A 13,459-nucleotide genomic window follows, 5' to 3' on the forward strand; every position below is an offset into this window, starting at 1 on the left:
GCAGCTCTCAGTCTCCATACAGACAGGACACGTTGCAGCGTAATTGCAGACAGGTGCGTGGGCCTGAGCTCCGCCCAGGCAGAATGACGAGTGGAAGAAAGCAGCAACACAATAAACATATGTAACCTTGCGGAGCCGGCCGGGCAGACATCGAGACCGTGACAGAGTGCAAAACTTTTATACTTGACAACACACACAAAAACCCCCACACACAACAAAAATCAGAATTTTTGTGATTTGGATTTTTATTTAAAGGTGAAACCTTTTTTCTTTTCTTTTTTTTGCCAGATTCGACATTTTGATTAATTTCATTGAAGTATACTTTAGTTTTTTTGTTTTACTTTGATGCTATAATAGATGTTTAGAAAATTCAGTTATATTTAAGATTATATAGCATCATGGCAAAACAACAGTCTCCTCAAGCTGCTTTATACTGTAAGGTGAAAACACTACAGAAAAAGCCAGAAAACCCCAACAATCCAATGATCCCCTTTGAGCAAGCACTGGGCGACAGTGGGGAGGAAAAACTCCCTTTAGGAAGAAACCTCCGGCAGAACCAGGCTCAAGAAGGGGCGGCCATCTGCTGCGACCGGTTGGGGGTGATGGAAAGAGAATAGAGGGAGACAAGATGAAGTATACTTCTAATGGCCTATTCCAATTGGTGGTAATACATCATAAGAATTGAGGAAAGGTGGTGTTGATGGAGACTCTGGGGAAGGCCTAGTCAAGCTCAGTTTTAAGCTTTTCAACTTCATCAATCATTCACACTCAGAAATTAAAGTACAGAAATGTACCTATAGGGGTACAATGGCTTGTCACTGGGGTGGTACCCTCTAAGGTACCGTTCTGTACCCTAAACTGTGGGTACTGATTTGTACCCTTGTAATTTGTACCTTTTACATGTCAAACCTGTACTTTAAAGGGCAAAGTTGTACCCTTAGTATAAAGTACAAAAAAGAACCCTTAAAAGGAGTACAAAAATGTCTTTCTAAAGGTTCAGTATCTAAACACAGATTTCCTACATTTTTCCTCTCAAGATTTGAAAAATTGAAGATACAAAGTCAAAAATACTTGTCACATTTATTACCTTCTTAAATACATTGCTTAACTGTTACATACAAACTGTTATCAACAGAGTATGTGTCATAAGCTGCAACATCAATTTCCTGTCCAGGTTTTAGCAACGTCCATTCACTATCAACTCTAACACTGTATGAATGAAAATGGTTGTCATATAACAGAGGAATGAGAATTTTTCCACAAAAGACCCACATTGTGTCAATATTAAATATGTACTTAATTTGCCAGAACAGAGGAATCTTCTCTGAATGCAGTACATCAATGACAAACACATCTCTTACACAGTATTTGACACTGTTCACAATTACTTCTGACACACGCTGGAAAGCTTTCTTAGCACTATCAACTTCAGAAAAGCCACAATAGACTGTCAGTGCTTGTTGCAGTTCCAGTGGTAATGACAAAAATGGTGTAGTCACACTTTTTCCAAAAACATTTTCAAATTCACCAAGTAAACTTTTGTTAGAAAACTCCCAGCACTGTCTGAACTGATGTCTGTTGCTCAAAGTTGTAGCAATGTTCATAAAATTTCTACAATTGCGGGACAACGTTTTGAAATACTGGTGCTTACTTTCAAATCTCATACACCATAACAAACGTAGAGGGCCGAACATTTCAATCAGTCTTGCATAGTGGATTAAATAATGACACTTTGGTGTAATTACATCCCCAAATACACTTTTCAGTTTTGTGAGAAACTCATGGACAAGCAACTTCAACAATAAAATATTCTCTTTTCGCACTTTTTTAGCCATTACAATCTCTGTTATTTCACGACATAGAAGAAAAACATGCCAATATTTACAATTAGGTGGCACACGGTCTGCCATCAGAAATGGCAGCAATCTGAACAGGCACCACTTTTGAGATGCTGATCCAACAATACCAACACTCTGTAGTCTTTCTGATAACTGTACTGGTTTGTTTGTTTTGTCATTCTGACCAATGGGCATTTTTTGCAATTCTTCATTGATCTCTCTAATTGTAATATGCTTCTCAGTGTGGGCTTTACAAATCACTAGTTTCATAACTAGAGGAACTACACCTTCCAACAGATCATGCATTACATCAGGTGGTAAAGCTTGTGTAACACTGAAATAACTCAGTCTGTCAAAAGGACATGAACTATTTACACCATATATTGTTTTATCATCCGGAAATTCTTGGATTCGTGCAAGATGATACTGGTGAACCTCTGATGTTCTTAAAACAAAGCTTTCTTCCTCAAAGGATTGTTTCATATCTTCATAAGAAGCCATGCAATACCGACAAATTCTACCAGTGTTAAATGACATAGAAAAACCACCAATCATGTGAGCTGATAAATTATCACAAGATAAAGTTGCAAGAGCAGCATGAATAGTGTGTTCAGTTTTATCAATGGTAAAAGTAAAGCCATCAGTGGAAAGTTTTTCCAAATCATCAAGCAAAGGTTTAAGGATAACATGCCAACCACACCGCTTAACGAAAGAATAGCGTACCAATAACGCTAGATGAATGTGCCTCTGCTGAGAAGTGTACCTTTTGTCCAAATTGCCTACAGTGTAATAAAATGCACTAAGTTTGTGTTTGGATCATTTAGATCCTAGAGGATTAAGTACTTCAAATTCATCCTCATAAAAATGGAGTCGCAGTGCATTTGGGTTATCCTTGAAGAATTGATGATGTCTGAAGATTTCTCCATCAGAGTAATCTGTTAGAAATTCATCAGTTTCCGAATTGCCACTTGAAAAAATGTGATCTTTTATGTCTTCATGAGAAAGATAATTTTTTAGCACCTTATCAACAGGCACATATGAATACGAGCTAACTGTATGACCCACAGAGTCTCTTAATTTGCAATGAACAGGCTCTGTCATGTTGATCTTTGATTTGCAATGTTCTTTGACTAAATAAGGAGATCGAATAGCTGTTGAAGCCTTCTCAAAAAATTCATTTGAATGCAGGACATTTTTAACCTCTGGACACAAAGACACGTCAAGACCCATTTTCTCTAAATGATATGCTATAAAAGCATCGTAGTTCTCCTTGAAAAAACACATCAGAAAATTTACGTCTTCCACAATTTCTTCCTGAACAGAGACCGGTAAAGAATTTTTCTCTCTGCACTTAAGAATGAACTTGAAAAGATTGTCTCTGAAATTTATCAAAAATTCATCCCAGGATGGAGGGGTTTCAATATTTTCAGTTATGTCATTTGCAAATTCATTTGGGTGTGGACTGACTACCTCCTGCTCATTTTCATCTAAGTCTTTATGGGGACACAACACTTGCTCTCTGTGTTTCCTATACACATGTCGTCTGAAAGATTCATATTTTTTGAAGGAAGAACAGCAGTCACTGAGTCCACAGGTTATATCAAAATTGGCATCATGGGAATGAATAAGTCCTATGTGCTGAATAAGCTTTGTCAAACTAAAGGTTCTTCTGCCACATTTGGAGCACTGATATGGCTGAGGCATGGTGGTCAATACAGAAGATTTATTTGTCTGGTGACTGTGATTGGCAGAGGCCGGTCCTCACCCTCATCTATTTTCACAATGTACTTTTGGAGAAAAATCAGGGTGTTCTTCAGATGTTTTGGATAAGCAAGGTTGAAGACAAAATACAAGCAGAAATAAGAGATGATTCCTTCAAAAATACACGAGCTTCTGCACACTTCACTGCCATCCAACTTCACAATGTTTGGAGCGCTTCTGGAGAACACTGGTTTCCAGTCTTCATGAAGTAGCTGAACAGTTGGATAGGGGGTTTTCGGATGAACCTTTGAAGTCAAAAGAGAAGGTAGAGGAAAGCAATATCTTAGTCTCTTAACAAAAGATACATTTGTTTTCCTTTTATATAGACTAAATATTTTAATACACACACCTCTCCAAGTATGACAAAGAGATCCAGTTTCTCCTTGAAGACGTATGGCAGGAATAAAAGTGCAGCCCTTGTGTCAAGATCTGCCAAAAAAACAACAAAACACAAGATCACCCATGCATTTTATCTGGCATTTCCAGTTACCTATAAAAATTATATAAAATGGAAGCCTTGAAGTTAAAAAAAAAAAGCAAATACCTGGTAGGTCATCAGTGAGAGCCTCCTCTCTTGCATCAAGGTAGAGCTGGTAGAGTGGGGTTTTCCCTCGTGTAAGGCCAATCACCTTCGCTGGCTTACATTACCCGTTGTTGGTTGGATCCACCTGAGTTCGTTGCACAGCTACAAGTAAAAAATTCATTTTCAGTACAAAATAACAGTGTATGAAAATGAAATAATCTAAAGTTGATATTAATTATGTATGGTGCTGCATAATTATTTTTTTTATAGAATTTAACAACAATACTGTAAGAAGTTACATGAACATACAAAAAAAGGAAAGAGGGACAGATGAAGAAAGCAAGGTCAAGGGCAAATAAAATATACTACTATAAACATGTTAAATGTGACAGCTATTTCCAAGTTCAATTCAGCTTTCTGACTTACACCAGTAGGCATCCCTAAGAAGGGGTACTTCTTCAACACATCTTCCACAGGCATACCATTTGCAATTTCTTTCTGCCGCCAAGCAAACGTTTGCTGCATACGGTTATGAACCACCATGGTATCTGGTTGCATCTTCTGATATTGGCACTGTATGACCTTTAAGTGGGCGTCTATGGATAATAAATCCTCTCCTTGGACGCATGGTCCCTTGAAAGAAAGCAAGAGTGAGAAGAGAAAGTCAAAACAGATTAGAAACCCAACATAAGACTAAATATACAATTAGAGCTGACACGATCTGTGCATCACAAAGAACTCGTATCGGTTAAAGTTAACCGATACCATGAACCAATATTTAAAATATGGAAACTCTGAAATAATTTCACATAAAATCTTAATTGTTAACTTGAAATTTTAGTTTTGGAGTCATATTTAAAATGGGTTTTTTTTGTTTTTGTTTTTTAAATCTAGTTCACCCTCTTTTAGCGCCTTCCAATTAATAATTTTTTGTGAGGTAGAAGTATTAGCACTGGTACTTTGTATTAGCAAGTGCTCTAATCCAAGTATTGGTATTGTTTCGGTTTGAAAAAAGGTACAGTTGCATCCCTAATCCTTAGTTTTAGATGTAATAACAGAGGCAAGAACATTTTATAGCTCAAGGTGTCCCTCACACCAACCTGACAAACATTTCTCTGACTTGTTCGTTGACATTTATTAGGCTGCCCTCTCCTCGTAGAACCAAACTTCTCCTTACAACGCCTCACTGCCTCACTGTCGACTAGTGGTGCCCGCTCTGATTTGAATTTACGTCTCAAAGACATATGCCATGTGTGCTTGTTGAACAGAAACATAAGTTACTGTAAAAACAATCTACACAAAATACACCCAACAAAGAATCAGTAAACATATGTTACAGAGTATAGCATGGTGGAAAAGGATGGAGAGAATCCCCCACTAAGCTTTTGGGTTGGCATTTCTTTAGATTTTGTTTTGTATTAATTGCATGCTTTGGTGTTTTTTTGTGTTTGATGTGAGGTGTGGGCCACACCCATGTGGGAGTGGAGATTCTACTCTAGTCCAGCTGCCAGCTATTTGGAGTTGAATACAGGGAGCAGCTGATTGGGGAGGATTGGAGCCCTTCTCTATAAAGGGGAGAGGAAACAGGAAGTAGGGGTTGTCGTTGTTTTTTTTAGTAGGACACTGGTGAAGCAGGGAAGCCTCGAAGATCCAGGATGAAGTGTGCACATTTTAATGGAAAAGATTTTTAACCTGGCCTGGTTTTGCTTTTAAAATAAACTGAGGATGTTGGAGGGAGGACTCATTCTTATTGGGATGTGAGTGGATGTGCTGGAAGGCAGGAAAACAAACACTGGACTGGAGACTCTCTGTGCCCCTGACAAGGAAACTGGACCAGTTTTGGGGAAGTTCCAGCTCCCAGGATGTGATCTGGAGACCCAGCCTCGAACGAAGTCAGGCCTGAAAAGGCTAACAACCCTGACCGCGGTGGCTTTGGGCCTTGGATTCCTGGCCAGAGTTGTGTCTTCAGCCAGTAGTTTTACCCGGAGAAAGAACAAATAAATCTTGTGTAACCCATTACAGTGTGCGTGTGGTGGTTCGTTACTGGTCAATATTAGAGCTACTACTTTCTTGTACGGAGGCCATTTTGGGCCTTACGTAACACATACTTCATACAAACCTACTGAGAGGCTACAGATTGTCTTACTAACAAAACAAGATCGAAAAAAGCTTCACTTTTACTTTGTAATCTTGAAGGAACCTTATGCTAATTTTAAATTTAACTTACATAACCATTTCCCTCATGATCCTTGAGGAAAGGATACTTCGTTACCAGCGTCTTCACAGCTTGCACATATTCAGAATTTGTGGGATACCTGTAATATCAGAAGAAACAGAAGTGTTAGAGCAACTGCTGACAAACAAACTTTATCAAGTGTTAGTTATTGTTTCTTAGTAATGTAGCGTTTATTTTCAATATGACAGATTCAGCTTTTTCTAAAGCAACAAGCTAACATTACCCTGATTAACTTACATAGTATACTGTGCCACAGCTTCATATAGAACTCTGATTATTGTGTGTCTGTCCCTTGGATTTTTATGGCACGGTTCTTTGTTGTCCAGTTTTAGTTGCAGATTTTTGGGAAATCTTGGAATTTCAAAAGAGGCTGGCAGTCTCAAAGTATTTTCATTGCTGTGAAAACAGTTAAGTGTTTGTTTTTATTGCATGAATTGAAGTATAAAACACTACAGTAACAATACATATGGTAGAAACAATGATCATATTAACTAAATCCTAAAAGTGCATAACGGCCAACATGTATGCTTCAGACATACTAACTTCATTATAAATAAGAAAATACCTTATTGAAGTTGACGAAGTAGATGGTTGCCAGTCTTCTGGAGAGACAGTCTGTAGAGTCAGCGTCACTGAAGATTCCTTCATCCTTGACACAAACTGGTTGAATTTAACCTGCTTTTTGAAGGATCCTTGGAAAAGGTATGCAACCATAGTCTCAGTAAGACCGCAGTCAACTGTGTCACCATCAACCTCATTGTCTGCAAGATAAATGGTAGTACAAACTCTAAATTCAATGTAAGGATATTTATCACCACATTTTTACATGGGTAAAAACCGTATATCACACACATTAAAACCTTTTGTACAACTTCTTTCAGTTCAAAGAAATATTCATTAAAAAAATCAGTAAATTAAATAAAATAAACCAAATCTTTAGAGTGAATCCTCTCGATATGCAAAGTTTTCATTTTTAAATTTAGATGTTTGTTTGGGACTACTGGACACAGGAGAGCAGAGTCTGAGCATGCTTTTGTGCCCTTTCAAGTTTGGAAGAAAAAAAAGACTAGAATGCTGTAATGTGTTAATATTCACTACTAAGGTGACTCCTTTCTCCAGATTTCCGACAGTTTCTGCCGTCTGTTCTTTCAGACCGATTACTTATAGTGATAACACCGTATTACAAGCTCAGATTACATGCTGAAAAAGTTCCCACATTGCTTAAAACGCGACTATCAAACCCCAGCTGCGACACCCTTGTTATATTTTAAACAAGTGCGGCGTCAAGATATTTCCTTTAAACGTTATTATCAGCTGCCCATGTGTGTTAATGGCCTTGGAATGGATGTAAAAACGTGATTTTATTAAACCATTAATACACTAACGGTAAACTGCATTCAGCTACCAGGGAATCAAATTTCGCGCCGGTGTTCCAGATCTACTGGCGTTTAGATCAACTGGCGTTGGTCGAACAGATGTGTGGCAGTCTTGCGTTTCAGGAGCTGCTACCGACAAACCAGCAAAAAAACGCCAAATGTGTCATCTGTGACACTTGTGAGGTTATCTCAAACACACTCCGTCAGTCTTGATGCTGTTGAACAACAAAATGTTTAAAATGTGGCGAGTTTATCTGGTGATATCCTCATGCGCGACGCGATCGCGAAAACAGCAAACAAGTAACACCACGCCGATGTTGTTCACAGGACAGCAAGAGTAAACGATCGGGAGACTCTTGTCGTCGTTATCGTTCCGCTCGCACGTTTTATTTCTCCGGTTTCAGCGTTTTTGCTTCACAACTAAAGCGAGCAGTTTACTTTGTGCACTAACATGGAGTCGAGTCAACCAGCGCCACCTCTGGCCAAGTGCCACAGCCTACAGCCAGATCAACCTGTGACACACATCTGCACCACGTTTGAATTCGTGTCATGCACATTTGTACCTTTCAATTGTGTCTGTTTGTGCGTCATGCAAATAAACCTTTGAAATGAATGAAATGATATCATATATTCCTTATTGGCCTACATTTGTACAAAATTCCAAATTATATACACAAAGTCATAGACATCACCACTCCAATTGGTCATCATGATTTTGATATTCTCTTTTTCCATAACAATGAAATACGCCTTGGACAAATATGACACATCAATATTTCATTAGTGTTGTCACATCACATCCTGTAAGCATCATCTGCCTGTGTCCTTTCCCTGGAAATGAATATTTCCAGCCAATATTGGCAATCCATCAACATGGCTGGAGAGTTGGTAGTTATATACAGTCTGTATAAGTGTGGTTAATCTAATGAAGATTTGTAAGGAGACGGCAGTTACTGTGAATTCACAGCAGTTACACAGTGATTAGTAATAAACAGTCAGTGAGTGTGAGTGGATATGACTGTTCCCACCACTAACACATGGCCCTACGCTGTGTTCACTGCATCATTCCATGTTTGGCACTGATCACCACCTGCACTCATGTATATATCTATCTATCTACTTAGCACTTTTAATTCTTATTTTTATTTTCATGTCTATTTAAGCTTAATTTATAACAGTATGTTTGCACTGAAGCACCGCAGCAATTTCCTAATATCCTAACTCCTAACTAGAAGGGGGAATTATGTTAAAATGCTCTTCATAGACTACAGCTCTGCATTTAACACCATAATTCCCTCCACACTCACCACCAAGCTGGAGCATCTGGGACTCAGCTCATCTATGTGTCAGTGGATCTCCAACTTCCTAACTGGCAGACCACAGGCAGTAAGGATGGGCGGACATGTCTCAGCCTCCACCACTCTCAGCACTGGAGCCCCCCAGGGGTGTGTTCTGAGCCCCCTGCTGTACTCTTTGTACACATATGACTGTGTGGCCACTACCAGCTCCACCACCATCATCAAGTTTGCTGACGACACCGTCGTGGTGGGCCTGATCTCTGATAACAACGAGACGGCCTACCTGAAGGAGATTAGGAATCTGGAAAACTGGTGCCAGTGGAGAGAGTGGACAGCTTCAAATACCTCGGAGTTCACATCACGCAGGACCTGTCATGGTCCTGTCACATCAACACCGTGGTGAAAAAGGCCCGACAGCGTCTCTACCACCTCAGACGCTTGAGAGACTTCCAACTGCCCTCCAAGGTGCTCAGGAACTTTTACTCGTGCACCATAGAGAGCATCCTGGCGGGAAACATCTTAACCTGGTTCGGGAACAGCACCATGCAGGACAGACGAGCTCTACAGAGGGTTGTGCGGTCAGCTGAGCGCACCATCCGCTCCGAGCTCCCTGACCTGCACTCAATCTACAGCAGGCGGTGCTGGACCAAGGCCAGGAAGATCGTGAAGGACCTCAGCCATCCCAACAACAGACTGTTCTCTCTGTTGAGGTCAGGAAAGCGATTCCGCTCCCTGAAGACCAACACAGAGAGACTGAGGAGGAGCTTCTTCCCGCAGGCGATACGGTCTCTCAATCACACCACCACACAGTACTGACCCACACATATGGTTCTTACACACACACTGGACTTTCTGGACATTGTTTTTGCACAACACTGGTCACTATATTCTTCATTTCCGGTTAATACTTGTACAGCTGCTGTTATTGTGTATATATTTATTTATATTTAGATTTCTTCATACATTCTTATATAGTTCTATATTGTGTATTTTGTTGTACAGTTATTTCATTTTTAACCTTAATTTATATTTTATTCCTTCCTAGTTAAATTTACCCTTTTTAATTTTTCATATTTATTTCCTATCTTATTCATAGCCTTTTCCTTTTTTGTTCTCTTTAGGTCACGAGCAGTTGTCCAAGCATTTCACTACATATCGTACTGTGTATGACTGTGTACGTGACAAATAAAATTTGAATTTGAATTTGAATTTTTGAATTTAATGTTGTAAACCCGCTCAACATTTGGCAATAAAACCCATTCTGATTCTGATTCTGATATAAGAAAGTCAGTGACTCAGGTGTGTCGCTTGCTTTGTCATCTGTTTGTGAGACTGTAGGAGACGTAGAAATCTTTTGTTTTAAATCTTAGTTAGGAAGGTTCCTGTTTGAAAACAAGCACTTTTTGTGAGAAATGCAAGAAGTACATCTGCAGAAAGCACACCGTTACATTCTGTCCATCATGTGGACAAAATCGAAAATGTTGAGCATTGAAAAACTGAGAACGTTGGGCAAGTTCAAAAGAAATGTGTTTGTAAGAACGAAAAACCAAATTGTTCCTAAAATAGTTATGGAAAGTCTAACTGTTGTATGTCTGTGTTCTACATGTTTATCTAATCGAAAATAAAGGTGCTATTGTTTTATTGCAGTTTTTGGATAATTCTGAGTGGATTTACACAGTACGGGTCAAAATGACCCGCAACAAAATGTCATTTTTTTGTTCTTCAACATAATACAAGGGTTCATTTCCAAAACTTGCTTATGATCTTCAATTTGTAGCAGATCCACTATCACACAGCAGCTGGAGCAGTTTCAAATGGGGGTCAGTCCACTGCTGCCACCTGTGGCCAAGTGCCACAGCCTACTACTAGATTAACTTGTGACACATCTGCACCTGCTGCTATGATCACAGTGAGTAGAGGCTGAGTGGCTGCACTTACCCCGGGTACATCCAAATCTACCCACAAACATGTTGAAAGATGCAATGGCAGCAATGTGGATTGTCAACACTAAAAACAATCAGTAAGCAAAGACAACAGGGATCAATTTTTACTGTTTATTTAATACCCACAACATTTGTAGTCGCCTTCGGCACAGGGAAAGTCCACACACACTGTGTGGTACCACTTTCCACAGAAGGTGCAATCTGCAAGATTGAATGAGATTGTCAGAGTCATTGTCTGACTGTTTATTACTAATCACCTGCTGTACATTCACAGTAACTGCCATCTCCTTACAAATGTTTATTAGATTAACCACACTGTATATAACAACCAACTCTAAAATGTTTGTTCGCAGAGAAAAGACACAGACAGACTACGCTAACGACATGTGATGTTACAACACTAGTGAAATATTAGTGTCATTTCATTCTTTTCAAAGGTTTATTTGCATGACGCACAAACAGACACAGTTGAAAGGTACAAATGTGCATGACACGAATTCAAACGTGGTGCAGATGTGTGTCACAGGTTGATCTGGCTGTAGGCTGTGGCACTTGGCCAGAGGTGGCGCTGGTTGACTCGACTCCATGTTAGTGCACAAAGTAAACTGCTCGCTGTAGTTGTGAAGCAAAAACGCTGAAATCGGAGAAATAAACCGTGCGAGCGGAACGATAACGACGACAAGAGTCTCCCGATCGTTTACTCTTGCTGTCCTGTGAACAACATCGGCGTGGTGTTAATTGTTTGCTGTTTTCGCGATCGCGTCGCGAATGAGGATATCACCAGATAAACTCGCCACATTTTAAACATTTTGTTGTTCAACAGCATCAAGACTGACGGAGTGTGTTTGAGATAACCTCACAAGTGTCACAGATGACACATTTGGCGTTTTTTTGCTGGTTTGTCGGTAGCAGCTCCTGAAACGCAAGACTGCCACACATCTGTTCGACCAACGCCAGTTGATCTAAACGCCAGTAGATCTGGAACACCGCCAGTCCGAGTGTCAGGTGAACTGAACTTCAGGTAAGAAGTTATGACCTGCAGTCTATCTGGGTCAGATATAAACCAAGTTTAGGTGGAGTTTATTTTCGTTGTGCTGACTTTTTACCCTCAGTTGCAATAACTAGTACTGGTTCTAGCCAGCTTGACAGAGTTTATATACAGCTGGGTGGGTGCTATGACGTTACTGATAGTGAACTTTATTTTATTCATAAGGTTAGTTAGTAGAGTTGCCAACGGCTCTTTAAAAAAATGGAATGGTCCCTCATTCAGAGAAAATATTACACGTTTCGTATTGAGCTGAGAAGGAACACAGTTTGTCCCGGACTTTCGCTATAATGAAAAAAAGACACAAAGCTGGAGTTATTCTGTCGTTACGCTGCACAGCTGCCTCTTCTCCTCTCATCCTCTCCCCTGCCTCTCCTGTTGCTACTTCAATCATGAAACTGATCAATGATCAGCTGATTGGCTTTTCTCCCTTGTTTATTTATCGCCCACTTTGCGCCAGAAAGAGGAAACCAGCAGATGTCGCGCTAAACAACAGCAGCACATTTAAGCTTGATCAGCTGTTGTTAGAATTTATTTGATATTACTTTCTAGTATCAGCTGATGTTTGCTGGAGTCACAGCTGCAAAAAAGCTGCTGGTCATGATATCGGTTTGGATATGTGGTGAGAGGGAAACATGAAGATGAAACCAGGAGATGTCCTTACTGAATCATCAGAGCTGAACAGGTGATGGAGAAACAGGTTTACCTTTTAGTTCACATGAATGAGTTGAAGGGAAGTTATGAACTGTTTCTGAGACACAAATAACACCAGGATCCTTTTTTATGTAGCTGACAGCTGGCAACTGTGCAGGGGTGGATCTAGGAAAGTTTTGCCAGGGGGCCAGGTAGGGCATTAACAGGGAAAGGTGGGGCACAAAGAAATACTTTTCTTTCTTATTCTCATTTAAAATATCTAGCTTTTATTAAATAATTATCTAAATCTTACAACCAAAGTTTTTATCTGACGTAAAATGTATAGAAATCATACATATACCAACAAGACAGTGTACATCACTGTCACAACAGCATTTGTTTTCAGTCAAAGTCTTTATGGCTTTAATACCTGGTGGGCCGGTCTCTAGTCAAAATGCCTGATTTTCTGTCCCAGTCCAGCCCTGCAGGTTAATACTGGCAGTGTCACCATGCCAGCTGACTGTATTTCATCATCAGCCAGTGTTGTTCTTGATCAATATTACCAAAGTTTACCATAAGGCAGCATAGAAAGTATTTACTTGCTTTCAGGTTTTATTCAAATGTTAGTCTTTTCAGTTGTTTCCCCACTTTTTTCCTGTTTCAAAATCAAACACCAGTTTGTGAGAAGATTATCTTCTTTTTTTTAATAGGCATTGGTTTTGCATTGGCATTGGCTAATTTGTCAATTCTTTGTTACAAATGTTCGTATTTTAATATTCAAAAATGTTTTTGCCCAAAACATATGT

General features: G+C 39.6%; 1 pseudogene across 1 annotated transcript; it reads right to left on the minus strand.

Moving 5' to 3' along the window:
• Positions 1-1,061: 1,061 nt before the first annotated feature.
• LOC145428302 (sterile alpha motif domain-containing protein 3-like) lies at positions 1,062-7,528 on the minus strand (annotated as a pseudogene). Its single transcript, XR_013908578.1, has 8 exons — positions 6,924-7,528; positions 6,596-6,754; positions 6,350-6,437; positions 5,223-5,378; positions 4,549-4,755; positions 4,144-4,284; positions 3,949-4,028; positions 1,062-3,844 (listed from the first exon to the last, which is right to left on the minus strand). The product of XR_013908578.1 is annotated as a sterile alpha motif domain-containing protein 3-like (transcript).
• Between the last annotated feature and the right edge of the window lie 5,931 nt (positions 7,529-13,459).

The sequence above is a fragment of the Astatotilapia calliptera genome, chromosome 4, assembly GCF_964374335.1.
Source record: "Astatotilapia calliptera chromosome 4, fAstCal68.1, whole genome shotgun sequence".
Taxonomy (NCBI): Eukaryota; Metazoa; Chordata; class Actinopteri; order Cichliformes; family Cichlidae; genus Astatotilapia; species Astatotilapia calliptera.